Raw genomic sequence first — 12,632 nt, 5'->3', positions numbered from 1 at the left:
TTGCACCGGGGTCTCACATGAGGGCTCTCAACCACAAAGAAAATGAGATTCTGTCTCATGCACACATCTGTGGAGAGAGCATCATCAGTCTCTCTCCTTCTGGAGCTCTTTGGGAAGCCATGGCACATGCTTAGGGTCTCCCTTTGGGGTTCAGAACAATGGAAGCCAAGGATTTACCGCACACCAGCTGGCAACTTCATGCGGAAAGTGCCAACCCTGTGGGTCACTCCTGGGGTTCAGGGCCAGGCAAAGAGGCCATGTGGAGATGTATTAACTCTGAAAGAAATGGAGAGGAGGCTATGAGGACCCAGGAGTCAGTGAGAAACATATGGAAAGAAGGCAGACCTTAAGTTGGAAGAGTTCGCTCAACCCAGCAAATAAGCATCAAGGTGTATGAAGTGCCAGGCATTGTGCTAGATGCTATGGAAACGGAGGAGCCAAACACAGTCTTCATAAGGAGACCGGGCAAGGGCCATTTGTTCTCAAACTTGCACGTCCATTCTGGAGCTTTCCAGGGGCAGATGCCTAGGCTCCACGGCCTGAGATTCAGATTCACTTTCACTACCACCCCAGGTGCTTATACAGCATGTGGTTGGCACCTCAGCTTTTGGGAACCACTGGTCTAAAAGGTGCTCAGAGGAAGAAAACTCACCCAATCTTGGGGACACTGGGTTGCAGGTGGGAAGTCTGGGGAGATTTTCTGGCACAGACACCCAAGCCAAGTGAATCTTAAAGAACAAGGAAGAGGGCAGCCTGGGTGGCTCAGCGGTTTAGCACCTGCCTTCGGCCCAGGGCATGATCCTGGAGACCCAGGATCGAGTCCCACGTCAGCCTCCCTGCATGGAGCCTGCTTCTCCCTCTGCCGGTGTCTCTGCCTCTCTCTCTCTCTCTCTCTCTCTCTCTCTCTCTGTGTGTGTCTCCCATGAATAAATAGATAAAATCTTAAAAAAAAAAAAAGAAAAAAAAAAAGAACAAGGAAGAGAGAGGATGATAGAAGCAGAGAATAGACAGGACATTCCAGGCCAAGTATCACAGGAGCAAGGAAATTGAGGTGAAAACATGTGGCAGGTCAGCAGGACTTCATGGGCATGTGATACAAGTAGTCACACAAGTTGTGTGCGTGGAGCTTAATGCTCTGTGGTCGCCATTTTGAAAATCTTGATTTTATCCTTGCATTTTTGTCTTGGACAAAGGGCCTGCCAATTCACTGTGCTCTGGGCCCTGCTCTTTATGGACCCAGGGCCTGACAGGAAGTTCGGGTTTGAAGTGGGAGTGGTTGAGGTGGCTAAAGAGATAAGTGGTGGCTAAGATCCCCAAAGGCCTCATCGAGGAGCTCAGGTTTTGTCCCAGAGAGGAGGGTGTCTTAAGAGGGAACAGTAGTTCGCAGATTTGTCTTCCACAAGGATGGCTCTCATAGCTGGGCAAGGTGGGTCTGCATGTGGACACAGAGGGTGGCCAGGAGGCTCTGAGGACCAGGCTGGGACACCAGCGTTGGCCGGGGAAGAGATGGTCGAGAGAAACACTTGGTGAGTGTTTGGCAGTAGGGTGGGGTGAAGCAAGGAAGAAGTCAAGGATGACTCCCAGATCTCTGGCTGGAGCAACTGAGCTGTGTGGCGCCACATAGAAAGAAACACGTTGCAAGCTTTTTCTTTTTTCGTTTCCTCATCAGGGATGGCATCTGAACACACGTCAACATTGTTCATATTTGTCAATAAGAGCTGTGTCCTTTAAGAAGAGGGAAAAAGATGAGGGAAAATGTAATCTGGTCCCAAATTCATTCACCTGTATATGATCTGGGTGAGATCCAGTTTGTGGGTGCACATCACAGAATGGCCCATGAGAGACATCCCTAAAACTGGGCCCTGGACAGAGAACTTTAATAGTAGGCCTGCAACTCTATTTGCTTTTTTTCTATCCTGAATACCAATTATTTTTTCCTTTTGCTAGAAACCCAGCATTGACCTTGAGAATATCATTCGTGTTGGTAAACACATGCTGGTTGTTTTACCAGACATGGAAATCTGTGCTTTAGCTCTGACCTTAAGACACCCTTGCTCCAAAGACAGACGCCTCCAGGTCTCAGCCCAGATGGGCAAGCATCCAGTGGATCTGAGGCTTGGAGGAGATGTAGTCTAAAGTTAATGCATTTATCTGAGCCCCTTTGATCTAGAATCAGGCTGACAATCCTGTGAGGCCAGACTCGCCTGAAGATTTTCAGGCTTTTTCTTGGATTCAGCTGGCTATGCTTGAGAACTGTCTTCCCTCCGGCATCTTAGGACTTGGGCTTTGAATAACTTGATATTACAAATTAAAATCACCCTGAAATATGAATGAAAGATTTAAAAAAGAAAAGAAATTAGATTTTGTTCAAATTAGATCTCTTGAAACTGACAAACGGGCTGCCTCTGAGCCGGCTTATTTGCTTGCAAGATAAACTAAATTCAGCCAAGAAAAGAAGCCCAAATCAAGCAGAAATCACAGAAGGCATTGAGAAAATATTAGTCTCAGTAAATAATAATTATTCAATTTTTCAGATCCTCTTTTAAAAAAGTTTTATTTATTTGAGAGAGAGAGAGAGCACACATGCATGAGCGGGGGGAGGGGGAAGGGAGACGGAGAGTCTGAAGCAGACTCCATGCCCAGCACAGATAGAGCGTGATTCAGCGCTTGATCTCACAACCCTGAATTCACTACCTGAGCTGAAATCAAGAGTTGGACGTTTACCTGACTGAGCCACCCAGGCACCTCTGCTCTGAAGCGTCTTAAAGGTAGAGATCATGGGTTAAACTAGAATGCTCATTTGAAAACCAGATGAGCTAAGTGCCCATGTTTTAAAATCATTTTTTTCCTGATACTCAGTAAAAGAAATATGTAAAATACAGAAAAGCACAAAGGAAGACAGCAAAAAATTACTTGGATTCCAATCAAAGAAAACTATGATTAATGTTTTGGCATGTACCTTTCAGTATTTTCTTCCTTGTGTATATATATGCCTTTCTTATATATTAAAAATAGCAAACAGTATATCCCAGTTTACTGTTTGCATTTTTCATTTAGTAATACAGAAATGAATATTTCCCTTAAGAATAAATATTCTTTTACCTGATTTTTAATGGTTGCCTAGACCCTATTCCTCTGTATAGATGTATAATAATTTACCTAATCAATCTCCTATGTGGAATTTATAGGTTGTTTGTAATTTTTCGTATTATAAACAATGTCACGATTAACATACTTAACGAATAACAACTATTTTCTCATAACAAATTCCTAGAGAGTAAAATTGTATTAAAAGATATTTTTTGATAGATAATACTAAATTGCTTCCAGAAAGGCTCTATTAATTTATATTTTCGCTAGTTCAAGCTTTTGAAAACATGATTCAGTGGCAACTACAATTATCTCTGTTTTGCCGTTTGAAAATATTAAGGCAGAAACCAGTATCATGGTAAGTGAGACACAGCAAGTCCACAAGAAGAGTCACCATCCCGTCAATCTGGGATATATTTTCCCATGTGCTTGTGTATGAGTAGGGTGTACTCTCATTTAATTCTTACAACACCCCCAAAGAATTATTTTAATCCCCATTTTGAGACAAGGAAAGCGAAGCTCAGAAACCTCGCTTTTGCACCCAGGACACCATGCTGTCTTCATGACCACAGACTTCCGTGTGGTGACCCCTCAGTGATGTAGTCAGGGGATGCTAGTGCATAACCCCGGTCCTACAAACACCAGGCACTTCGAACTGGACAGGAACAAATGCTTCACTTTAAATAGGTCAATGATAGAAGCATTCTCCTCTTTGAGAAGTGTAACATAAAAGGTCTTGCCCCTGGATTTATTTTTCAGGTTAAAAGGGCTCCAAGGTTTTGTCCTCCTCTCATGGGGACGAGGAATGGGGGAAGAGAGGGAGGCTGGGGAAGAGAAAACCAGCTTGCTCAGAAGCCTGGAGCAAGGTAAAGGAGCGTGTCTTCCAGGTCGACATTGGCAGACCTCCCGCTTTGAATCAGAAGTAGGGAATTTGCTTTGGTTTCCTGACTGGGTTGCCTTGTTTATCAGCCACAGGGCAAGAAACATGCCACAGCAATGAAGTAAAGTTGACATGTCATAGTGGGGAACAGGGAGTGATTCAAGAGGCTGAGTCACCGCTCTGCTGCAGGTACAGAATGAGGCACCCTACAGAAATTCCAAGCAGACTGCCAGACTGCGGGGTTGAATAACAAAGAGAGACAGGTCTGTGGATGACCTAACACACCCTTATTGTTTTGAAATTCCTGGATTGTAAAAACTGCGAATGACAAAGTTTCAAGTGGATCTCCGTTCACTCGTCCTTTGTAACAGAAATCAATCCCACAGTTGCATAAAAGTCAGACATGTCCTTAATAGTGGCAGCCGCGCAGACTATCTGGGGAAGGGTATCCGTATAACTGCAGTCACCCACGTGTGCTGGCGCCTGAGCTCTACTTTTTCCTGCCTTCTTCTCTATCAGCTATCGTTGACATCCATCATCCATCTATGTGTTCTCTGAAAAGACAGGATGCCAACAGCGAGCCCAATAGGGAGCCCAGGCAAGCATAATGAAGAAAGCAGGCATCAGGGCTTGTCCTGTCTAGCCGGAGACCTACGAAAACCTGCTTTGCAATTCTTCAGGACGCCAGCAATGCCTCTAGAGGAGCCTCCACCACCTGCTGGCTGTGTGACCAAGCCAGACACTCATCACTCTATGCCTCAGTTTCCTCTTCTATAAAACAGCGGTAAGAATAGATTTTTTAAAAGTGGTGGGGGCGGTGCCTGGGTGGCATGGTTAAGTGTCCAACTCCCGGTTTTCACTCAGGGTGTGATCTCAGGGTCATGGGATTAAGCCCCATTTTGGGCTCTGCTTAGGATCCTCTCTCCCTCTCCCTCTCTCTCACAAGCAAATAAATCAATCTTAAAAAAAAAAAGAATAGATTAAAAAAAGGGGGGGACATTGACCACTGGCCTGTGACAAGCATCCAGAAGTGCCAGTGTCATAAGGCTGCTCACTCAACTCCTTCATCTGCCGCCACATCCCACTGTTTAGTAGCCCTTCATCCACGAATGGCAGGAAGAGCTCTAGATCGGGCATCAGAAGGCATCATTTTAGTTCAGAATCTATCATTTATCACCTATCTGTTGTGTCCTCTTAATATTGGTAGTCGTAGCCGTAGTAGTAACAGACAACCTCACTTCGTGCTTGGCATTTTATACCAACCTAATCCCCACAATAACTTTTTGACTTAGGTAATATTATTCTCCTAATTTTACAGTGAGGCTTAAAGAGCATATATAATTTGGTCAAGGTCCCACAACTTGTAAATGTGAATTTCCTGGAATTCATCCAGGAAAACTTTCCAGAGCCCGTGATCCTAACCATTATTCTGCCTTAAATTTTCCGAGTTTTTTTTTTTTTTTTTTTTGCCCACTAGGACCTTTATATTTGATTAATGGGTATAGAGAATATTTGGGGGGCCTATTCAACACATTTTTGGGAGGAAGAGCCACCCTTCTATTCCACAAGTTTCCGTTAGAGCTATGGGTTAAAGGGCCTTTGGCTACAATCATCCTGTCCCCCAACCATAGAGCCTGGTGGAGGAAAGTCAGACTCTTCCCCTTCAATTATTGTATACACAACATGAGAAAGAATTTTTCGACTGGAGTTGCTTATCTGGGGGTACCAGGGGCCATATTTCCTGTGGTGTGGACAGGGCCTTCCTTGCTGGAAAAGAATAAAATTTTCAGATAAACAGAAATGGATAATCAGAAATAAAATATGGATGGCTACTTAGAATCCATAGTTCTAGTTCAGAGACCTTGGTTCTATTCATTATGCTTCAACTCCGCAGTCAACCCAGCACTTCAACTGTGTAAACCAATAGGCTCATGTTTGCATGACTGTGAGCTCTTTATTTTTTTTGCTGGCAATCAGAGAAGCAGGGAAGGGGCGTGAGGGAGAGCTATAGACAAAAGGTGTGCAGAGGTGAAGTAAATTATTTAATAGCGAATAAAATAGTATTAGAGACAATACTTTGAAAAGTCAAGTTAGAAGGAAATCATGTTAGAACCAGAACACACTTTAAAAAGCATTTGGTGCATACCCCTCATTTTGCAGATGGATGACATAATTTGCACAATGTTAGGCAACTGGCTAGGGGTGAGCTCAGGATCTGGCTAAATTCAGGTGGTCTCTCACTTTCCCAGGACTCTTCCTGTCACCTGTCCTACCTTCTCAGATAGGTAGGTGAATAGGAGATGAGTGCATTACAGATGAATGTATAGACAATGGGTAGACAAATGGACAGATAAATTGGTAGATGGACAAATAGAAGCTAATAGATAGATTTAGAAGAAGATTTAATTGTATAATTAAAAGCCATTGGAAAATTGGGATGAAGCAGAGATGGCATAGTCGAAAAAATACTAGACTAAGAAAATATTCCAGATTTTATATCTGGTCCTATGCTCACTAGCTGTGTTAACTTAGGTGAGCGCTTGAGCTTCTGTGAATCTCAATTATAAGGTGGTCACAAATATACCATGAAAAAATACACGTGACTCCTTTTTTAACTGTGAAGCTTTTTAAAGGAGATTTATTTATTTATTTTAGAGAGAAAGAGAGAGAGTGCATGAGCAGAGGGGGAGAACAAAGGGAAAGGGACAGAGAGAGTCTCAAGCAGACTCCCCACTGAGTGAGGAGCCCTAAGTGGGGCTCGATCTCATGACTCTGAGTGAGATCATGCCCTGAGCTGCAGAATTAGATACCCTGCCAACTGAGCCACCCTGGTATCCCAACTGTGAAGTTTTAATGAATGTAAGGCATTCCCATCCATTTATGAAACTCCACCACAATTGTGTTCAGATTAAGACTGAGCTCCTTAAGATAGGGATCATCCTTATTCCTTTTTGTATACTGGTGCCAGATACTCAATAGGTAATGTTAAGGTCAGTAAACAAATTAATAGCATTGTTTTTATATAAGTGCTCTTCCTTACCACCATGACCCAACCTAGACCATGGGCTTATCTAGTCAATACAGATGCTAAACTAAACCAAAATGACACATGCCAAGAAGGACATGAGAGCAAGGGGAAGGCCCATGATTATCCCTTGGCCTGCAGAGCTTCATCTTAATATATTAACTCTGGGGACTGGTCTATTTTTCTGAGCTGCTGTAGCCTCTAACCCAGTTTTGTATGTTTTTTCTTTCTTGTAACATATTCACATTTCCTACCATCTTGGAAGTCTCTTCTACTTAAAAAAAAAAAAATACACATACAGAGAAGAGAGATATTATATACCTACTTTACATAATCATAGAAGTTAATTCAAGTTACATTTCAGATCCAAATGTCAAAAAACAAAAACAAAAACAACCCCAAAATACCAAAACACAAAAAACCTTCCAAACTTTCTGACCATGGAGCAGGAAGAGATTTTATAAAACTAGGCCAACCAGGAAAACAAAGAAAAATCATGACTCATAAAATAAAGATTGATAAATTAAAATTCATTAAGCTTTGAAATTTCTGCTTATCAGATGATCCCACTCTCCAACTCCAATTTAATCAAGTTAAACATGTGTTGGTGTATGTGTGTCCTGTCTGGGTATCAACACCCCTGAAGTGAGGGGGTGAGTGAGTACTCAGCCAAAGGTTGTCACCACACTCAGTATGGCAATAATTTAGGATGTCATAGTCCTGGAGGGATCTTACTCTTCCCCTCAGGGCTTTCTCGCGATGACTTAGGGAGTGGGAAATGGAGTTTGGGTGAATGTGTGCAAATCCTTTGCTACCCATGGAAAGAGAATTTAATCCACATGATCAAACAGATGTCATGAACACCCTGAGGGAATGGAACACATCTTTCTTTCTAGAACCTAAAGGCCTTGGACAGGGTCAGGCACAAAAAAAGACCCTTCATACATGAAGGGACAAAAGATAACATCATCCTCATGCAGAGAAGAAAGCTATTGCTTAGCTCAATTTCACCAGGGACTTCTTACTGTTTCATCTTCATTAAACTGTGGCTGTCTTCTCTGGGATCTATTGGTTATGAATATTATATCCCTCCCCCAAAAAGCAATCAGCAGAACACCCCCAATAACAGTGACATCTATATTGTGTTTTACAGTTTGCAAACCACTTCCAACCTTGTGCAAATGTGCTTCTCGCTTCTGTTTGATCTGACTTCCGTAACGCTTAGATCTCGTGGATGAGGACTCTGGCTCCTAATATTTGTCTCACTCCTTTCTCCAAGTTTGCTAAATGATTAACATCAATGAGGGCTCCAGCTGCCACCATCCACCCAGAGCCCTGCTTTGGTGGGCTAGCACTCCGAGCTTCGCATGCATTATCTCATTTAGTCCCGCAGCCACTTACGAGGTAAGTACTATATTTGTCCCTATTTGGCAACCAATGAAACTGAGGGACAGAGATGAAGTCATGTGCCCAACATCCTGCTGCTGGTACGTGGAAGACTGAAGACCAAGTGGCCTGTCTCCAGAGCTCTCACACTTACCACTAACCTCAACTACCTCTCCTTAGGCTTTGCTTGTCCTCCTGGGATGCTCTGCTCTTGTCATTCTATGTCCCTCAACCGCTGGCTTTCACCACCTCTTAGTTTTGATGGGCTCAGGGCCCTGGGTAGAGGGCCTTCCCTCTACCAGCCTGCATGCCAAGGGTCTCAAAACAGACAAGGCAAATCCTCAGAGAGCAGATGATGCTGTAGATACCGTGGCACGCCTCTGAGACCTCTCCTTCAGAACGGAGGCTCTCATTCCCCTCAGCTGCTGGAAGGGCTGGCTGCTGAGGGCTCAGGGCTGAAACTCTTTCCAGGAGCCACTCCTGCCCGATGGGCGTCACCAAATCCCCTGCCCCACGCACCCACCTTCCTGGGAGCAGGCAGCAGTGATTGGTGGATGCAGGATCCGGCCTTCTAGCCTCAGCTGGGGCCAACTCCAAAGGGCCATTGTGACTCCAGAACTATTGCAACTACTTCACAGTTCCAGTCTTCCCTGTTCCCAGGTCTGCTTCCTCCACTCCCCAGCGGACATTAGTACCAAAGGGTTCTCCCCAGTAAATGTCCTGCATGCATCTTGCAGCCTGAGACCCAGATTCCCAGGAATCTCTCCAAACGCATGAGTTAATCAAACAGCTCTGAGCAAAGCTTCATCTCCTGATGGCAGAAGGAGGCCTCATGCAGGCTGGGGCTCAGACCTTTCCCAGTGTTCCAGTTTTCCTGTACAGCCAGTCTTTGGCACTGTTATGTATGGCATATTGGCTCTTTTTCTTTCGTTCTTTCACTTCACTAGAATTTTCTGATATTTGTTACTGTGTCTATGGGATTCACCTACACCTATAGCCAACAACAGGGCTGTGCACTTCCTGCAACACTTCTCCTGCATTGTCTCTGACAATGCCTGGAGTGTCCCAACCTGGGACCCAAGTCATGCTGGTCATATTCTTGACATAACCCACACCTATGGGTGATGGACATGCTTGTAATTTACATGCATAAAGCATAAAATAAACAGATATGGGCAGGTGTAGGAGTATTATTCAGTCTCAAAGATGGAATGTATCCCTATAGGTAGCCCCAAAAGTCTTTAGCTAGTGTCCCATCTTCCTCTCTTAGCTCGGACCCTCATCATTTCCATGTCAAGATGCCATCGTACATTCTGAGAAGGCTCTTAGTCTTCTCTTTCTTTCACTTGAATCTGTTGTACTCTCTGCCGCCAGATTTATCTTCCTAAAGGAAGCTCTCATCATACTCCTCCCTGCTTAACCACCTTCGTGCTCCCCACTCCCCATTCTCATGTCATCTAGCATCCCAAACCCTATCCGACACGCCTGACATCCCGAGGCAGCCAGCATTTCCCTTTGAGATGTTGCTCATTCTCTTTTCTTCAAACACTCATCAGGAAACCTCCTGATCCATACAAAGAGCTGCCAACGATCTGGTCTATACTTCTCTAATAACTTCGGCTCAGTCTCCCTTAATTTATAGTCGTTTGTATACTTGACTTCTCTTCCCTCCAAGATTATGGGCAGCTCCGGAGAAGATATACAAGCAATCTTAGCGCTAGGATGCTATCAGACACGTAGTGGGCTCTCAAGAGAGATTCATTGAAGTGACTTATTATCTTCCTGGGGAAACAGATTTATTCTCTTCCCCTTCTCCCTGCCTTTCCATCAGTCTTTATATTCCTGAAACCCATCTATATCGATGTTATAGGATATAATTATTTAATCATATTAAACATAAAGCAACACACAGCATATTGAGACACTGCCCTGAAACACGCCTTGGGAGAAAGATGATTTGAACGCTAAAGCAGAGTGGAGGGAAATGAGGGCACTGCTTTAACCTAATGATAGAAAATTTACAATTTCAAAATGATGATTTTCAAACAGTGGACTAAACCGAGGGTGGGGAGGGGTCCTATAAAATACAGTGTAGGCTAGAAATAAAAAATAAGCAGGTAGTAAATGCATTAAGAATTTCTAGAAAAAGAGGTGAATATTTTTTCTGAAGTAATTCAAAGCCTAGTGCACTACCTCCTGCCCTTTCCTAGACAATTGGACACTGGGCCACTCCTCCTGGCTTGTGGGGTGGGGTTCAGGGTGTGGCTCTGTGGGCTCTGACCATCCCTGCCGGCCAGTGCATGTCGATGTCCTGCCCTGCCCCAGGGCCTCGAGTCCCAGCTCCACAGATACAGATAGTACTCTATCATAGCCCAGGCTCCAAACACAACTGCCCCCCATTCAAACACACTTCCCCTTATTTCCATGGAGTCTTGTTCCTCTGACAAATGTCTGGAAACTTCTGGTAGAAAGTCAAGCTCAATTGAGCTTCAGAGATAATGAAAAAAGGGCAAGATTCAGAGTTTCTTGATGAACACAGTGGTGGCTCTGAGTTGCAACTGGACCTACTGACCTATTCCTCCTTCTCTGAACTTTTGCATCTCTGCTCTAGGTTGTGGGGGTTTCCCTCCAATGGCAGCTCTGCTCCCGCTGGCTGTCAAATTCTGGAATTGGCCCTGGTGGTGAGAAAGGAAGGAGCTTCTTTACTATTTCGAACAAACTGTCAGAACTGACACAAGCTGGGTTTTTAAACATCAAGCCATCCAGGATGGGTAAGGTATTGAGAAATATTCTAGAATATATTCAAAGTCAATGAGGGAACAAATGTAGATAATGATATTTGTAAGAAGGATTTGCACAGTGTGGAAAATTTATTCCAATAAATATTTGTCTATAACATCCCTTGTTTCTTTGTTTTTTTTTATTTAAAGATTTTATCTATTTATTCATGACAGACACAGAGAGAAAGAGGAAGAGACACAGGCAGAGGGAGAAGCAGGCTCCCCTCCCACACTCCCGATGTGGGACTCGATCCTGGGACCCCAGAATCACAGCCTGAGCTGAAGACAGATACTCAACCACTGAGCCACCCAGGCATCCCTCTTTGTTTCTTTGTTGTAGAGTTGCTTTTACCAGACAGTTTCTGATCCCAGCTACACACACACACACACACACACACACACACACACACATGCACACACACACACAATCACTGGAGGCCCAGTGCTCAATGCAAGCACAACAACTTCTAATCCCAAACATCCACTATTGTGACCAACACCGCTCAGGCCCCAGGGACATCTCCTCCATCTCTGTCCTTGAAGTAAAAGGGACTGCATCTGAGTATCAAGCACCAAGAAGATACGTTTGCACCACTGCTGACTTTGGAGATGACCACAACTCTGGAGCATACAGCGGATTAGAGTAGCCAAAACACCAGGGTAAGAAAAAGACAAATTCTTTACCTTGTTAATTCTTCCCCTTCTGTAGCAAGGATGTAATAAATTCTTGCATAATGAAGAATTATTTTGGCAGCCTGGGTGGCTCAGCGGTTTAAGCACCTGCCTTCTGCCCAGGGTGTGATCCTGGAGTCCCACACCGGGCTGCCTGTGTGGAGCCTGCTCCACCCTCTGCCTGTGTCTCTGCTTCTCTCTCTCTCTGTGTCTATCATGAATAAATAAATAAAATCATTTTTAAAAAAAATAAAAAGAAAAAGAAACATGTAGGGTCCACTTAACTGTGGATTCTTTTTTTTTTTTTTTTTATAACTGTGGATTCTTAAAAAAAAAAAGAATTATTTTCCAATACTGCCAAAAATCCACTTTCTTCTCTTCACATGTCCAATTCAGGGTTCCGGGGGGTATGCTAAGAAATTACACATAGTATTCCCAACAGGTGCACATATATTTTGGCTAACATTTTCCAATATCATGTAACTTGTATTTCTTTAGTTTTGTACACAAATATAGTTCTAGCTTGAATATATATGATCTGTAAAACCAGTTCTCGATATTACCAGCTAAATGAACTTTGCTAGAATTGCAAATAGTTTTATTTTTATAAAAAATCTCACTGAGGTGTAATTAAATCTTTTAAAAATATCTTTTAGGGGAGCCTGGGTGTCTCAGTCAGTTAAACATCTACCTTTAGCCCAAGTCATGATCCCAGGGTCCTGGGATCGAGTCCTGCATCAGGCTCCCTGCCTAGCAGGGAGTCTGCTTCTCCCTCTTCCTCTACCTGCCTCTTCCTCTG

At 43.7% G+C, this 12,632-nt stretch overlaps 1 long non-coding RNA gene across 1 annotated transcript; it reads left to right on the top strand.

The window, feature by feature from the left end:
• Nucleotides 1-4,212: 4,212 nt before the first annotated feature.
• LOC140631461 (uncharacterized) lies at nucleotides 4,213-11,279 on the top strand. Its single transcript, XR_012029009.1, has 3 exons — nucleotides 4,213-4,754; nucleotides 8,149-8,399; nucleotides 10,993-11,279. It is a non-coding gene; the product is annotated as an uncharacterized lncRNA (long non-coding RNA).
• Nucleotides 11,280-12,632: the final 1,353 nt, after the last annotated feature.

The sequence above is a fragment of the Canis lupus genome, chromosome 4, assembly GCF_048164855.1.
Source record: "Canis lupus baileyi chromosome 4, mCanLup2.hap1, whole genome shotgun sequence".
Classification (NCBI taxonomy): Eukaryota; Metazoa; Chordata; class Mammalia; order Carnivora; family Canidae; genus Canis; species Canis lupus.
This window is presented reverse-complemented; position numbering and strand designations above follow the sequence as displayed.